Source organism: Nycticebus coucang, chromosome 20, assembly GCF_027406575.1.
Source record: "Nycticebus coucang isolate mNycCou1 chromosome 20, mNycCou1.pri, whole genome shotgun sequence".
Lineage (NCBI taxonomy): Eukaryota > Metazoa > Chordata > Mammalia > Primates > Lorisidae > Nycticebus > Nycticebus coucang.
Genome location: NC_069799.1, coordinates 12,881,231 through 12,899,899, shown reverse-complemented (window position 1 = coordinate 12,899,899; position 18,669 = coordinate 12,881,231). Strand labels below are relative to the sequence as shown.

Below are 18,669 nucleotides of genomic sequence, written 5' to 3'. Positions count from 1 at the left end.
AGGAAAACAGTAAAAGGAAACAAGAAGAAAATAGTTGTAAGACATGCATAAATAAATAAACTGCAATAATGACTTACACTCTTCCAGTAATTATTTCCTATGTACACAAATCAAATCAATGAAAAAACATATTTTGTCTGAATAAATTGAACAAATAAAATCTAATGCTACCCTTTCTACAAGAGGTCCACTTTAGATGTAAAGACACACATATGCTAGAAGAATATATTAAATTCAACACCAAAAATCCTTTATTTATTTATTTTTTTTTGAGACACAGTCTCACTCTGTCAACAGGGGTAGAGTACCATATCATCAGAGATCACAGCAACCTCAAACTCTTGGATTCAAGCGATCCTCTTGCCTCAGCCTCCCAAGTAGCTGGGACTTACAGATGCCTGCCATGAAAAACTGTCAGACTGACAAAATACATGCTATAAGGGACAACAAAGTGTATTAATCATGAAGCTGTCACAAATATTAAAACAGAGGTACTTACCATGAGAGCTCCATTTGATGAAGCAATCCTACAGATTTGAAGCAAGAGGAAGACTGTAGTACAATAATGGTAGGAGAATTTGATACCCCACATTCAATGTGGAAAAGAAAGCAAAAGGCAAAAATACAAAAAGGGAAAAGAAGATTTGAAGATCACTACAGATCATTTACACCTAAACCTCATCTATTTAACTCTCCACCCAATAATAGCAGAACACACAATACTTATAAGCAAAGAGTACAGTATATCAGATAGAGAGCCTATTAAGCCACAAAATCTGTCTTAACAAATCCAAGCAAATAAAAAGCACCCAAAGCATTATTTCTGACTACAATAGAATAAAACTAGAAGTAAAAATCGAAAAATATAACATGTCCACAATAAAAATTAAATGAAAATCTGTTGAAAATACTCTTGTTCAAAGTAACAAGAATTATTAATAATCTGTCAATACTACCCAAAGTGATCTACAGATAAGATAAAATCTGTATCAAAATACTAATGGAAGTTTTTGTGTAAGTGTTAAAGTATTCTAAAGTTCCTATAGAATATCCAAAGAACAAAATAAAAAATACTGAAATAGAAAAATAAAGTTAGAGCCATCATCATTTCAAAATATATTACAAAGCTGCTGTATTTTAAAAAGTGTGGTACTAGCATAAAGACAGAAAAAGGGTGATGAAACAGATTAGAAAGCTCAAAAATAAATTCCCATGTATACAGTCATCTTCAACATTGGCTCCAAAATATCACAATGAGGAAAGGACAGTCTCTCAACAAATAAAATAGAGAATACTGGAAATCCAAATTAAACAAATTGAATTTATACCTTACCCTGCACTACATACATACATGAACTCAAAATGTGCAGGGTGCATGTGGGAATACTCAAGGGGAGAGTCATATCTTGATGTGCTTGCATTATTAGTAATGATTTTATAAGCTTGAAACCAATATTCAATTATTAGTTATAAGTAGATTAGGAATTGAAGTAGGAATATGATGTGAAATGGACAAAGAAAAACAGAGAAAGGAGAAAAGTGATTCAGGAAAGCCCTAGTTTCAGCTCAAAGCATTGTCTAAGGCCTGCCCCTTTAAAACTGAAAGCTGTCTTGCTGGAACTTTCCCTCTCCGGTGGTGGTGGTGGTGGTGGTGGTGGTGGTGGTGGTGGTGGTGGCGGTGGTGCTGTTGCTGCTGCTGCTGCTGCTGCTGCTGCTAGCTGCAAAGGTTTTCTGCTCTGGTGGGGCTCTCCAGGAGAGTTATTTTGGGGAGTTGAAAATAGGATGTTTAAACAGAGTCTCACTTTATTGTCCACAGTAGAACTAGTTGAAAGTAGGATGTTTAAACTTTGTTGAACACTGCAAGAATTGCTCCAGACCAGATAAGGAGATAAAAATACCTCTTTTCCTCTGTCACCCTTGCATGGCTAAAGGAGTCAGTCCATCTGGATGTAAGGCTTTCTGAATGTTAACAATCACTTTTGTGATATGTGTGCATAGCCTAATGGGGTTTTTTCTCTGATGCCCTGCTTCTGGACTGTTTTTACTGTTCCAAACTCTCTTTGTATTAAAATCATAAATACCTTAAAAGCAACAAAAGTAACAAGTAAATCCATCAGCACAGCAAAAACCCTGACGGGATTGTTTGCCTTGCCTCCATGGGATTTATGATTGAAACACTGGTATATGAAATAAATACAGAGCTAGCCTGGAATTCTGGGCCACAAGCTGGAATCCTTGCAAAGAAGGGCTTGTAGCCTCTTGACTCCAGCTACTCTAAAACTAGCTTTTGTCTCTTCTTATTTTTTCATTTTCTTCATCCTCTCATTAGACCAAGCCACTGGAAAGGAACCCATGGTGTGATCGGGGCTGGTTCCAAACAAAAATGGACTGACTTATTTGGTGGTAGCCATTATAAATGAAATTTCGTAATTTATTTTTCAGTTCACTATTATGGTACTGAAATGCTATTAATTCTTATGTTAGTTTTGTATTCTATAACTGGACTGATTTTTTAGTAGTCCAATAGGGTTTTGTAGTATAGTCTTTAGGAGCTTTTCTTCATGTAAATATTTGTCTGCGAACAGTAACAATTTGATTTCTATTTTGCAATTTTTTTTTTCTTTTTTTTTGAAGAGACAGAGTATCACTGTATGGCCCTCGGTAGAGTGCCGTGGCGCTACACGGCTCATTAGCAACCTCTAACTCTTGGGCTTACACGATTCTCTTGCCTCAGCCTCCCGAGTAGCTGGGACTACAGGCTATTTTGCAATTTTAATGACTTTAATTCTTACTCCTTTTTAAATGCTTTCATGAAGACTCCCATTAGTATGCTGAGTAACAGTGTTAAAAACTAATATTCTTGTCTTTTTTCAATGCTCAAGAGAAAAAGCCTCCAACTTTTCCCTGTTCACTATGTTAACATTGCTTTGTCATATATGGCCTTTGCTGTGTTGTCACGCATAACTTCTATATATAATTTCATCAGTGTTTTTATCATAAAGAAACGTTGTCAGGCACATCAACACCGCTGAGGCAAGCTGTGATCACAAAGACGCAAACAAAAGCAAAACGGCTCACTTCTGGATATTCTGAAGCCACATCCCCTGTCTCCCTGGGCAACCAGAGGGGGCCACCAGTGAGCAAAGGATTTGCCTGACGCTGCTCACAAACCGGGGAAGCTTCCAGGGCAGGGCTGACTCAGAGAGCTAATCGGACACAAACCTCCACCAGCAAAGACGTCTGAACTCAGAACAACCCGTCTTCTGTAGGCAATTTTAGCAGAAACAGAGACAGAACCCCGCAAAGTTGTCTGTTCTGTTCTATTCTGTTCTGTTCTGTTAGCAACATCAATCAGGGACGGGGCTAAGCCTGAGTGAACACCCCCCCACCACCACCACCTGCATCAAGAACTCAAAGATGTCAGGCCCCATCTCCTCCTGCTAGATAGCGGCAGACTGCAGGGGCCTGGCAGACTTCCTTGCAATTCAGGCAGGTGCAAACCCCTGGAATATCTGTTCACTACAGGCAACTAGGTTGGCCATCTGCAGAGATACCAGTGACTGGGTCCGATGGAGGGGCAAAGTGGGGAAGGAGACATCAACCTTCCCAGACTGATCTATTTGCTAGGTGACTCCTCCTGACTCCACGCAGCACTGGAGTAAGCCATATCAGAGAAGTCACCAGACACCTGTGATCCAGTTCCCAGAGACCTCTTGAACTCTCCCACCCGAGACAGGTGCCTATTGAGACAATCAATATGGACCTTTTGAACTGAACTAATAGACCGAGGACTTTTCAGGCGGTGCCCTGGGTATGCGGTTGTAGGAAGGTTTGATTTTCCTTTTCCATTTCAAATTGGTGCCAGAGGTGGGTGGGCGGGGTGACTTAATTGCTGGTTTTTCCACACAGCTGAGACTTCAAGCCAGAGTAAATGTTACAATAGGATCTAACAGAAACCAGCTGAAAACAAGACAGAACCACTTCGCCCCACCACCCAAGACAGGGCCCCAGTTTTTCAGGCCACAATACTGTACGGGCCCTGGATAAAGACCCAGGGGAAAAGCCAAAGGGAGGAAAATAACCATGGGGCGGAATCAGCGGAAAAACACTGATAACATCAACCCCCCAAGAAAAGATTCGGCAGATATATTGAAGATCCCATTCATAAACAACTGCTGAGATGTCAGAAATTGAATTCAGAATTTGGATTGCAGACAAGATTAATAAAATGGAATTAGGAATTCGAGGAGAAATTCAAAAGTTGTCTCAAGAATTTAACGAATTTAAAGACAAAACCACCAAAGACATAGACACACTGAAGCAAGAATTTACAGCCCTCAAAGATATGAAAAATACAGTAGAATGCCTCAGCAACAGAATGGAGCAAGCAGAAGAAAGGATTTCTGACATTGAAGATAAAGTCTTCGAACGCTCCCAATCTCTCAAAGAGGAAGAGAAATGGAGAGCAAAAACGGATCATTCACTCAGAGAACTCTGGGATAATTCGAAGAAAACCAATATACAAATAATTAGGATTTCTGAGAATGATGAAGTGGCCTTGATGGGCACAGAGGCCCGTCTGCATGAAATTAAGAAAGAAAATTTTCCACACATGCCTAGAGAATCTGAAATTCAGATAGGAGACAGCTTCAGAACCCAAGCACGATTCAACCCCAGTAAGTCATCCCCCAGGCATATCATAATTAGCTTCACTAAAGTTAACATGAAAGAGAAGATTCTCAAAGCAGCCTGGCGAAAGAAAACCATTACGTACAAAGGAAAGAATATTAGAGTAACTGCAGATCTCTCTGCTGAAACTTTTCAAGCCAGAAGAGCATGATCATCGACTTTAAATCTCCTAAAGCAAAATAACTTTCAACCCAAGATCTTGTATCCAGCTAAACTGAGTTTCATTTATGATGGAGAAATTAAATACTTCAATGACATTCATATGTTGAAAAAATTTGCCATAAGTAAACCAGCTCTTCAGGATATTCTCAGACCTATCCTCCACAAGGACCAACCCAATCCTATAACATAAAAGTAAACTCACGAAGAAACTTCGGATCAAACTCCAACTTCCACACTGGCGAAAGGATTAAAAATGTCCACTGGACCTTTGAAAAACTTGATACCCAATATTTCACCAGACTTATCAATAATCTCCATTAATGGGAACGGCTTAAACTGTCCTCTAAAGAGGCATAGGTTAGCTGACTGGATACAAAAACTCAAGCCAGATATTTGCTGCATACAAGAGTCACATCTTAACTTAAAAGACAAATACAGACTCAGGGTGAAAGGATGGTCATTCATATTTCAGGCAAATGGTAATCAGAAAAAAGCAGGTGTTGCAATTTTATTTGCAGATACAGTAGGCTTTAAACCAACAAAAGTAAGGAAGGACAAGAATGGTCACTTCATATTTGTTAAGGGTAATACTCAATATGACGAGATCTCAATTATTAATATCTATGCACCCAACCAGAATGCACCTCAATTTATAAGAGAAACTCTAACAGACATGAGTAACTTGATTTCCTCCAGCTCCATAATAGTTGGAGATTTCAAAACTCCTTTGGCAGTGTTGGATCGATCCTCCAGCAAGAAGCTGAGCAAAGAAATCTTAGATTTAAACCTAACCATCCAATATTTAGATTTAGCAGACATCTACAGAACATTTCATCCCAACAAAACTGAATACACATACTTCTCATCAGCCCACGGAACTTATTCCAAAACTGACCACATTTTAAGTCAGAAGTCTAACCTCAGTAAATTTAAAGGAATAGAAATTATTCCGTGCATCTTCTCGGACCATCATGGAATAAAACTTGAACTGAGTAACAACAGGAATCTGAATACTCATACAAAAACATGGAAGTTAAATAACCTTATGCTGAATGATAGCTGGGTCAGAGATGAGATTAAGAAAGAAATCGCCAACTTTTTGGAACAAAACGACAATGAAGACACAAACTATCAGAACCTCTGGGACACCACAAAGGCAGTTGTAAGAGGGAAATTTATAGCACTGCAAGCCTTCCTCAACAGAACAGAAAGAGAGGAAGTTAACAACTTAATGGGACATCTCACGCAACTGGAAAAGGAAGAACATTCCAACCTGAGACCCAGTAGAAGAAAAGAAATAATCAAAATTAGAGCAGAATTAAATGAAATTGAAAACAAAAGAATAGTACAACAGATCAATAAATCAAAAAGCTGGTTTTTTAAAAGGTCAATAAAATAGATAAACCTCTGGCCAACCTAATCAGAAAAAAAAGAGTAAAATCTCTAATGTCATCAATCAGCAACAACAAAGACGAAATAACAACAGACTCTTCAGAAATCCAAAAAATCCTTAATGAATATTACAAGAAACTTTATTCATAGAAATATGAAAATCTGAAGGAAATTGACTGATACTTGGAAGCACGTCACCTTCCATGTCTCAGCCAGAATCAAGTGGAAATACTGAACAGGCCCATATCAAGTTCAGAAATAGCATCAACTATACAAAACCTCCCTAAAAAGAAAAGCCCGGGACCAGATGGTTTCACATCAGAATTCTACCAAACCTTTAAAGAGGAATTAGTACCTATATTACTCAACCTGTTGCAAAAAATAGAAAAAGAAGGAAGACTACCCAACACGTTCTATGAAGCACACATCACCCTGATTCCCAAACCAGGAAAAGACCCAACAAGAAAAGAAAATTATAGACCGATATCACTAATGAATATAGATGCAAAAATATTCAACAAGATCCTAACAAACAGAATCCAGCAACACATCAAACAAATTATACATCATGACCAAGTTGGTTTCATCCCAGGGTCTCAAGGCTGGTTCAATATACATAAATCTATAAATGTAATTCAGCACATAAACAAATTAAAAAACAAAGACCATATGATTCTCTCAATTGATGCAGAAAAAGCTTTTGATAATATCCAGCATCCCTTCATGATCAGAACACTCAAGAAAATTGGTCTAGAAGGGACTTTTCCTAAACTGATAGAGGCCATCTACAGCAAACCCACAGCCAATATCATATTGAATGGAGTTAAATTGGAATCATTTCCACTCAGATCAGGAACCAGACAAGGCTGCTCATTGTCTCCATTCTTTTCAACATTGTAATGGAAGTTTTAGCCACCGCAATTAGGGAAGAAAAGGTGATCAAGGGTATCCATATAGGGTCAGAAGAGATCAAACTTTCGCTCTTTGCAGATGATATGATTGTGTATCTGGAAAACACTAGGGACTCTACTACAAAACTCCTAGAAGTGATCAAGGAATACAGCAGCGTCTCAGGTTACAAAATCAATATCCATAAATCGGTAGTCTTTATATACACCAACAACAGTCAAGTTGAAAAAGCAGTTAAGGACTCTATCCCGTTCACAGTAGTGCCAAAGAAGATGAAATATTTGGGAATTTACCTAACAAAAGACGTGAAAGATCTCTATAAAGAGAACTATGAAACTCTAAGAAAAGAAATAGCTGAAAATGTTAACAAATGGAAAAACATACCATGCTCATGGCTGGGAAGAATCAACATTATTAAAATATCCATACTACCCAAAGCAATATAAAATTTCAACGCACTCCCTATTAAAGCTCCGCTGTCATACTTTAAAGATTTTGAAAAAACAATACTTCGTTTTATATGGAATCAGAAAAAACCTCGAATAGCCAAGACATTACTCAGAAAAAAAGCAAAACAGGAGGAATCACACTACCAGACCTCAGACTTTACTACAAATCAATAGTGATAAAAACAGCATGGTATTGGTACAAAAACAGAGAAGTAGATGTCTGGAACAGAATAGAGAACCAAGAGATGAATCCAGCTACTTACCATTATTTGATCTTTGACAAGCCAATTAAAAACATTCAGTGGGGAAAAGATTCCCTATTTAACAAATGGTGCTGGGTGAACTGGCTGGCAACCTGCAGAAGACTGAAATTGGACCCACACCTTTCACCATTAACTAAGATAGACTCTCTTTGGATTAAAGATTTAAACTTTAGACATGAAACTATAAAAATACTACAGGAGAGTGCAGGGAAAACCCTTGAAGAAATCGGTCTGGGCAAGTATTTTATGAGGAGGACCCCCCGGGCAATTGAAGCAGCTTCAAAAATACACTACTGGGATCTGATCAAACTAAAAAGCTTCTGCACAGGCAAGAACACAGTAAGTAAAGCAAGCAAACAGCCCTCAGAATGGGAGAAGATATTTGCAGGTTATATCTCTGACAAAGTTTTAATAACCAGAATCCACAGAGAACTCAAACGCATCAGCAAGAAAAAAACAAGGGATCCCATCGCAGGCTGGCCAAGGGATTTGAAGAGAAACTTCTCTGAAGAAGACAGGCGCACGGCCTTCAGACATATGAAAAAATGCTCATCATCTTTAATCATCAGAGAAATGCAAATCAAAACTACTTTGAGATATCATCTAACTCCACTGAGACTAGCCTATATCACAAAATCTCAAGACCACAGATATTGGTGTGGATGTGGAGAAAAGGGAACACTTCTGCACTGCTGATGGGAACGCAAATTAATACATTCCTTTTGGAAAGATATATGGAGAACACTCAGAGATCTAAAAATAGATCTGCTATTCAATCCTGTAATTCCTCTGCTGGGCATATACCCAGAAGACCAAAAATCACAACATAACAAAGATATTTGTACCAGAATGTTTATTGCAGCCCAATTCATAATTGCTAAGTCATGGAAAAAGCCCAAGTGCCCATCGATCCACGAATGGATTAAGAAATTGTGGTATATGTACACCATGGAATATTATGCAGCCTTAAAGAAAGATGGAGACTTTACCTCTTTCATGTTTACATGGATGGAACTGGAACATATTCTTCTTAGTAAAGTATCTCAAGAATGGAAGAAAAAGTACCCAATGTACTCAGCCCTACTATGAAACTAATTTGGGGCTCTCACATGAAAGCTATAACCCAGTTACAACCTAACAATAGGGGAAAGTGGGAAAGGTAGGGGAGGGAGAGGGGTGGGGGTAGAGGGAAGGGTATTGGTGGGATTATACCTGTGGTGCATCTTACAGGGGTCTTTGCGAAACCTGGTAAATGTAGAATGTAAATGTTTTGGCACAGTAACTGAGTAATGCCAGGAAGGCTATGTTAACCATTGTGATGAAAATGTGTCAAATGGTCCCAGCTGCTCGGGAGGCTGAGGCAAGAGAATTGCGTAAGCCCAAGAGTTAGAGGTTGCTGTGAGCCATGTGACGCCACGGCACTCTACCGAGTCTTTTGTGAGACTCTGTCTCTACAAAAATAAAAAGAAAGAAAGAAAATGTGTCAAATGGTCTATGAAGCGAGTGTATGATGCCCCATGATCATATCAATGTATACAGTTATGATTTAATAAAAAAAAATAAAATTTATGAAAAAAAAGAAACGTTGTCGAAGGGGTTATAAAATAGTGATAAAATTTAAGATATCTAGCAATGAACTTAATTCAAATTGTGAAATATATCTACATTAAAATCCATAAAACGCAAATGAAGAAATTGAAATACGCATGAATAAGTGGAACATTCTCCTGTGGTTATGGATTAAGAAATAATTTTTAAATGAACATACTACCCAAACTTACGTACAGATTCGTTGCAATTTCTATCAAAATTTCAATGACATTATTCATAGAAACATTTAAAAACCTAAAATGTACATGAAAGTAGAAAAGATCCCAAATACACAAGGAATCCCAGGCAGAAAGAAAAAGCTGGGAGCCTAGAAAGTATCTGACTTCAAAATTTAGTAAAAAGCCAGTCACCAAAACAGCATGGTACTGGGAAACAAACATGGATGAGAGACATCATGTTAAGTGAAATAAGCCAGACACAAAAACACAAAATACTGCATGATGACTCTCACACGTAGAATCTTAAACAAACAAACAAAAAAAAGTTGATAACCAAGAAGTACAGAGCAGAACGCAGAACAGTGGTATCAGAGACTGAGGGGGGGGAGGATAAGGTAAGGTTTGTTAACAGTACAAAAGTACAATGAGAACAGAACAAGTATTGTTTTTATTGGACAGTAAGATAGCAATGGTTAACAGTAAAATACTGTATACCAGTACATAGCTACAAGTGTGGTTTGTGGATGTTCTCACTACAACAAATTAATAAATGCATGAAATAATAAACAAATATCATCTCATCATCACGTACACATGAAACATCAAATTGTTTCCCATAAATATGAACTACTACCATGTGTCAATTAAAAACAGTAAAACCTTCTGGCTGGGCGCCTGTGGCTCAAGCAGCTAAGGCCACATACATCTGAGCTGGCAGGTTTGAATCCAGCCCAGGCCCGCCAGTTAACAATGACAGCTGCAACCAAAAAATAGCCAGGCGTTGTGGCAGGCACCTGTAGTCCCAGCTACTTGGGAGGCAAGAGAATTGCTTGAGCCCAGGAGTTGGAGGTTGCTGTGAGCTGTGACACCACGGCAACATAGTGAGACTGTCTCAAAAAAAAAAAAGGAAAATACACAGAGGAAACTTCATGACAATTAGTCTTTACAATGATTTCAGGGATATAAGGCCAAAGGATTAGGCAACAAATCAAGAACATACATGGTTCTAAATCAGTGTACCTAGGATATTACAAACATATTCAAAATACAACAAGGAATAGATTCTTGCACATTTATGTGCATTGCACATTATTCTCAAAACACAATACCCTGTTTCCCCGAAACAGTGTCTTAAAATAAGACAGTGTCTTATTTTAAGGTGTGCTCCCAAAGATGCGCTAGATCTTATTTTCAGGGGACGCTTTATCTTTCCTGTATGTCTTATTTTCGGGGAAACAGGGTACTTGGAAGCCACTCACAGGCCTTTTTCAGGATAAGAAGACAAAGAAAATGTGGTACATACATACAATGAAATATTATTCAGCCTTTTAAAAAGGTCATTTTGCCATATATTATACAAGGACAAAGTCTGAAGATATAATAAGTAAAATAGGATAGCAAAAAAGAGACATTATATTATATGTAAAATATCCAAAGTTAGTCAAACTCATAGAAACAGAAATCAGAATGATGTTCTTCAGGAGCTAGAGAGAGATGGAAAATATAAATTGTTGTTTAAAGGGAAGTCACTCTTAATTTTATAAGGTAAAAATGATCTAGAAATCTGTGGAAAAACCATATGAATGTACTTAACACTACTAAACTGTAAATTCTCATCTCAAACTGTAAAATGTTTGTGACAATTGTGTTTTTTACCACAATTATAAATTTGAATCTCTAAAAAAGATAATTACAAAATGTTTCAAAAATCACCTACAAATAAAAAAAGTTTTCTCTCACATAATAATATAGATTCAAACAATAACTACAATGTAAATTTGAGACTATTTTCTTCACTACTCACCTAGAGAGTATAAAACAGTTATTGAAAATTAATATGCATGTGTGTGTGCATGCATGTGTGGACATACCTGTAGGTGGGACGCACCTGTGGACGCATGTACACACAAAAAAAAATTAGTCCTGAACCAAGTATGGGCAAAATTGATAAAGGCAAAAAAATCCAATTTTTTTTTTTTTTTTTGTAGAGACAGAGTCTCACTTTAGCACCCTCGCTAGAGTGTCATGGCATCACACAGCTCACAGCAACCTCCAATTCCTGGGCTGAAGCGATTCTCTTGCTTCAGCCTCCCGAGTAGCTGGGACTACAGGCGCCCGCCACAACGCCCAGCTATTTTTTTGGTTTGTAGTTCAGCCGGGGCGGGTTTGAACCCACCACCCTCGGTATATGGGGCCGGCGCCTTACCGACTGAGCCACAGGCGCCGCCCGAAAAATCCAATGTTTTTATAGGCAACCGAACATATGCTAATGCATATAAGTTTAACTATATACTACATCAACTTAAAAGTGTACAGACTATATAACATTCTCATCCAACTCATAATATTAACATTAAAAATGAAAAACAGTTAATTCATCTGAGGAAATGAACACTCAAGACAGAAACATGGTAATTTGGACTTGAAACCAAACACAAGAGGAATTTTGATGCATAAAATATTAAAGATAGGGCGGCGCCTGTGGCTCAGTCGGTAGGACGCCGGCCCCATATACCGAGGGTGGCGGGTTGAAACCTGGCCCCGGCCAAACTGCCGGGTGTTGTGGCGGGCGCCTGTAGTCCCAGCTACTCGGGAGGCTGAGGCAAGAGAATCGCTTAAGCCCAGGAGTTGGAGGTTGCTGTGAGCTGTGTGAGGCCGCGGCACTCTACCGAGGGCCATAAAGTGAGACTCTGTCTCTACAAAAAAAAAAAAAAAAAAAATATTAAAGATAATATAGAAGATAATACAGATATACCATTAAAAATAATTCTTTAGCCAGCATCTTTTACTACATTGGAAAGACTGATGAAATCTCTTGGAAGGGTAGGGACATGTAGCTGGAAAAGTACTTTGGGAAAAAATAATAATTCTTTAGCCTCAGCACCTGTAGCTCAGCGGTTAGAGCACCGGCCACATGCACTGGGGCTGGTGGATTCGAACCTGGCCCAGATCTGCTAAACAAACAAACAAGAACAACAACAAAAAAAAATAGCTGGGCATTGTGGCCGGCAACTGTTGGGCCCTGACATGTGCCTGAGGCCTAGTGCAACTTCCTGATCTTGACTAGAAGTAGATCCATCGAGCTACTTCCAGATAGCAATGACTCAGCAAGGCCAGGCCTGAAACTGCCTCTACCTAGATACAGCCAACGTGGCATCATGCCATTGGTCCAACCTTGTTACCACCCATCACATCACCTCAGTCCCCGCCTCCTTTCCCGCCCCTTCCACACGCCCTATATAAGCGGCTGCTTGTCACAATAAAGTTGAGTTCCTGCTTCGACAGACTCCCGGCTCCCTGTGTGGAAGCTCACCATCCTGCTCAGCCCCTGGGACAAGATCGGGCTGGCCCCGATCTTCCCTCAACTGCGACTGCCGGAGGACCCGGCAGATTGGTGCCCCGTGTGAGGAACTCGGCTCCCAACACAAAGATCACTGACGGGCCTGTCGGTCTGCGGGTGAGTGTACCCCGTAATTTATGGGAAAGTCCAATTCCAAATTTGACCCTGCTTTGGAATCCCTTAAAATCTTACTCAAAAGCAGAGGACTAGACCTCTCTGATAGTCAGACCCTTCAAGCCTGGGAATGTTTACTTAAGGTAGCACCCTGGCTTCCAGAGAGCAACCTCTTTGACTGGGACACCTGGGATAGGGTTGAAAGATTAATCAGAAGAGCACATATAAAAAGGGAGGAGATTCCCCCACTTGGGACACTCCCTATTGTATCTGCCTTAAAGGGCTGTCCCCCCCCATCCCCCCCAAGAAAATGGAGGGAGCATCAACCCTTAGAGAAGCGGAGAATCTAAAAGTCCCAAAGCAGAACCGAGCCCAGATCAGAGCCCTGAGTCTGCGGACCTCATTGGCCTGCCAAGTCAACCCAAACCTCTCTATCCTTCCCTCAACCCTTTTGGGAATCCTCCAACTAATCCTTTCCGGGCCCCCTCTGCACCTCCTCCATATGATGGAGAAAGCGGTACTGAGGGCGGAGCTACCAACCTTTTTCCGGTTAATATTAATCCCGGAGGTAATCGCCCTGCAGCCTGGTACCCCTGGGAGGCTCAAGATCTCAAAGATCTAAAAAAGGCAGTTTCTAAGGACGGCCCTAACTCACCCTGGGCAGAAACCATACTTGAAGGGCTAGCGCACCAAGCGTGTGTAGCCCAAGACTGGAAAGAACTAGCCAAAGCGGTACTCCCAGGCCCCACATTCCTTAAGTGGATGGCCTACTTCCAGGAGGAGTGCCGTTCAGGGAGAACGTAATCAGAGCGCCCAACCTCCCATACTCATAACTTATGGCATGCTTTATGGTACGGCTGATCAATTTTCCACTGGTCTCCAGCAGGCAGCTATTCCTACTCCTTCCCAAGATCAGGTCAGAGACAGTGGCCTAGCTGCATGGAAGAAATCAGACAAAGGCCCCACTGAATCCCCCATAGCGGGAATCAATCAGAAACACACAAGAGGACCTCTCCACCTTTATAGACAGAGTCCAAAAAAGCCTAAAAAGAAAGTTCCCTGCTGGAGAGTTACAGGACCGATTTGTCCGTTCTTTAGTGTGGGATGGCATAACCACTGATTGTAAGCTCGCCTGCGCCGGGTTAAGAAACCAGGCAATGGAGAGGTGGATCATAGCTACTTGAGATGTTGGTTCCACGTCTCATCAAGCAAGGGCGATGGTTTCAGCACTTCAGGCAGACCACCAGGAAGAACTCCAAACACTTATTAATGCCCTTCAATTAGCCCCTACTGCAGGCAAGCGGACATGTTTCGGGTGTGGTAAAGAGGGCCACTTCAAGCGGGAATGTCCTAACCAAACCAAACGCCCCCCCCGACCCACCAGGGGGGAATGGCCCCAGCACCCCCTGCCCTCGCTGTAAAAAAGGCTTTCATTGGGCCCACAATTGCAAATCTAAATTCAATCTCAAAGGTGAGCCTTTAAACTCCCTGTGGGGCTGTTAAAAAAGGGGAGCAGACCAGTACAAACTCATTGGACCATTCCCCTAGTTGTGGGCGTGAGACCAAAAATAACCCTTACAATTGGAGATAAATCCTTCAAATTCCTCATCGACACTGGGGCAGACCGCACAGTTATCAGGAAAGAGGAAGTACCCCAATCTTGGCAACTAATACCTGGACCACCCCTGTTAGGCGTGGGTGGCCGATCTACCTCCTGGGAGACTGGCGCCTGGCTCCCCTGGGTGGACCCTAGTGGAAACCATGGGGCAGTGCGCCCGCTTGTGGTCCCGGGCCCAACCACCAATCTCCTGGGTCAAGACATTTTAGGTGAGGCGGAGGCATTTATCACCACGGACCATAACAACTCTCAGGATGATCACCCCCAAGATAAACTGGAAAAGCAACTTCAACAAAAACAGAGAAGGCAGTACTATTATCCAGATGACCCATACCTCGAACCAATCAATCAAGAACACTCCCGGGTTCACCTCCAATTCTAAAGGCCACTGCTCATCCCCCCATATTCCAAATTCGATGGACACCCGGGGGTAGAGCAGTGGCCTCTCCCTTCAAATAAACTCCAACATCTACATTTGTTAGTCAACCAACAATTAGACCAAGGGCATTTAAGACCATCTACTAGCCTTTGGAACTCTCCAGTATTCATAATCAAGAAGCCCAATGGCTCTTGGAGACTCCTGCAAGACCTCAAAAAATAAATGACAGGATGGTCCCTCTCGGAACCCCCCAGAGAGGTCTCCCCTGGATTCCCGCAATTCCCACAGCTTACTACCTCACAGTCATAGACATTAAAGATTGTTTTTTTTCTATTCCCCACCATCCAAACGATATGGAAAGGTTTGCCTTTTCCATACCTTCAACCAATTTCCGAGGGCCAGATTTGAGTGGACGGTCCTACTCCAAGGAATGGCTAATAGCCCCCCATCTGTCAATATTATTTGACACACAGCTTCACTTCATTACTAACGCGACCTAACATACTATTCTACATTTATATGGATGATACAATCTTAGGAAGCCACAATTCAGATAACCTCCAAGAACTCACCACTGAGTGCTTCACTATCCTCCGCCAGAATAATTTTCAAATAGCTCCTGAAAAGATACAAACCATCCCCCCATTTAAAATCTTGGGGTCCGTCCTCTCCCTAGATACAGTTTCCCCTATTAAGCCCCAACTGGTCCTTCAAGAAACTTATAGTTTGCCCCAGCTGCAGAAATTACTTGGGGAAATTAATTGGCTAAGACCTTGGATCCCTATCTCCACTGAGGAGATAATTCCCCTGTTTAATCTTCTAAAAGGCCTAGATTTAACCTCTCAAATAACATTACCACCTCATTGTCAACACATACTGACTAAAATTCAAGAATCCATAAACCAAGCTTCTTTAAAAAGATTCAATCCCCACATACCCCTTATCCTCTACCTCTTTCCCGGAGAAACTTTATGTACCGCCCTCTTAGCCTAAAAGGGGGAGCCTATCCAGTGGATTCATCTCTCGGTGGGAGGAGTCCCTAGAGTCTATTCCATAAACAATCAGATTGCCAACTGCATAGTTAAAGGAAGGGACATAGCAGTCAGATTGTTTGGCATTGAACCCCATTCCATCATCACCCCATATAAACTCTCAGATTTTTCCTGGCTTCAGAGAAATAACGATAGAATTGCACTGGCGCTTGAAGGATTCTCAGGCCGAATTGATTGTCACTACGGTCCTTACAAATGGATGAACTCCTTTGCCAAACTAACTTGGGAACCACCACAACTTTTTCTCCTGCATCCTAATCCCACCTTCCTCACCGTCTTTACAGACAGAGGGCGCCCAGGAGCTTCCATTATTATTTATCCTCCCCTAGTGCAAGATCAAAAACCCACCCCCTTAAAATCCATCCTACATGAGCTTGAAGGATCGGCTCAATTCAAAGAACTTTTTGCTGTTGTCATGGCCCTTAATTCCATACCCGAACCCTTTAACCTATTTTCAGATAGCCTTTATGTAGTTAACCTACTACCCAATTTAATAGAGGCTCATATTAAATTAGATTCCAATCCCATATCCCCATTAATGATCCAGGTTAGAACTCTACTCAAACAAAGAACCAATCCAATTTACTTACCACACCTTAGAGGACATCAAAACCTACCAGGATTTTTAGCTACAGGCAATAAATTAGCAGATCAGCTAGCCTCCATGCCACAATGCAATACAGTAACAGAAGCAACACAATTTCACCAACTAACTCATATCAATTGGAGAGGGCTTAAACACAAGTATCCCCACATACCTGTTAAGGATCTGAAAAAAATCATTCGTACTTGTCAGTCATGCCAGCCTTTCCTTCAAGTTTCCCCTCTGCAGACCTTGGGCACCAACCCCCGAGGCCTTCGACCCAATCATCTATGGCAAATAAATGTTACTCACTATGCCCCTTTTGGGAAACTTAAATACATTTTCGTGTCCATTGACACCTTCTCCCATGCCTGTTGGGTGTCAGCACATGCTGGAGAAAAAACTAAACATGCCATTAGCCATATGCTCCTATGTTTCGCTACCCTTGGTCTACCTGATCAAATTAAAACTGACAATGGCCCTTGCTTTACAAGCAAATCCTTTACAAATTTCCTACAAACATGGAAAATTTCACACTCCACTGGCATACCACACAACCCCCAAGGTCAAGCTGTCATTGAAAGATCCAATCAAACCCTTAAGGGTCAATTACGAAAACAAAAGGGGGAGTCTATACCCCCTCATGATCAATTGAAAAAGGCTCTATTCACACTAAATATCTTAAATTTTTCCAAAGAAGACCCAAACTTATCTCCCTTTCAAAAGCATTGGTCTTCACCGGTGACCTATAGCTCCATCTGGGTCCGATGGCAAGATCTTCTTACGGGAGGGTGGAGAGGACCAGACCCACTCCTTACAGCAGGGAGAGGTTTCGGATGTGTTTTCCCTCAAAACGAGAAAAAACCCATTTGGGTTCCGGCAAGAGACCTTAAATACTTGCCCCAACAAGAAGGGGATAACCTTAATTTATCCAGGGGGGTCTAATGCCCCTCAGAAGTGTCTTTCTACTTCCCCCCCAGAAGGAGCCCCCAATGAGGAAGCAACTGCTTCCACTGCTGATGATGCTAATGATGTTCACCCACCCACCCCCAGTGACAAGGGAATGGACAACCCCAACCCTATCCGGAGTCTCATAGCATCTAGGGAGGCATCTGTTTATTTTTGCAGGAGAAGTGCTGCTTTTATGCCAACAGATCTGGGATCGTGCAAAACAAGATCAAAACACCCCAAGAAGATCTAGAAAAGAAAAGAAAGGACAGGCCTACATGGTTTTTTACCCTACCTTCTTCCCCTGACCCTTACTTACCCTTATGTTAGTTATCACCTTTGGACCCTGTTAAAAAGGTTAGAGGCAATAAAAATCAGGTCGAGGTCTGATATCACCAGCTCATTAACCACGAATCTAACTATTATTCTTAACCGCCCTCCATAGCACCGATGACGGGTAAGATCCCAAAAATGGGACACCCTAAGACAGTCTATGAAGAGGCTGCACGGTGGATTACATTCATAGTACCCAAAGACGGGTAAGATCACTCTGCATTCAGTCAACCTAAAACAGGGACCAAATCGTTGACTTTGTATCCCCATGACGGTAAGACTGAAACTGCAAGAGTAGGCAACCTAAGACAGGGACTATGTTTTTCTGCCATACAAAAAACAAAAGGGGGAATTGTTGGGCCCTGCATGTGCCTGAGGCCTAGTGCAACTTCCCCATGTGACTAGAAGTAGTTCCAACGAGCTACTTCCGCGCAGCAATGACTCAGCAAGGCCAGGCCTGAAACTGCCTCTACCTAGATACAGCCAATGTGGCATCATGCCATTGGTCCAACCCTGTTACCACCCATCACACCACCTCAGTCCCCGCCTCCTTTCCCTGTCCCTTCCACACGCCCTATATAAGCGGCTGCTTGTCGCAATAAACTTGAGTTCCTGCTTCAACAGACTCCCGGCTCCGTGTGTTTGGCTCCCTGTGTTCCTGTTCGGCCG

The 18,669-nt window shown here is 41.3% G+C and overlaps 1 protein-coding gene and 1 long non-coding RNA gene across 2 annotated transcripts in view; one reads left to right on the top strand and one right to left on the bottom strand.

The window, feature by feature from the left end:
• Nucleotides 1-18,669, bottom strand: part of LOC128572453 (zinc finger protein 420-like) — a 48,462-nt gene that overhangs the window by 5,829 nt on the left and 23,964 nt on the right. The window lies entirely within an intron of this gene.
• LOC128572393 (uncharacterized) lies at nt 12,644-17,936 on the top strand. Its single transcript, XR_008376195.1, has 2 exons — nt 12,644-13,090; nt 17,848-17,936. It is a non-coding gene; the product is annotated as an uncharacterized LOC128572393 (long non-coding RNA).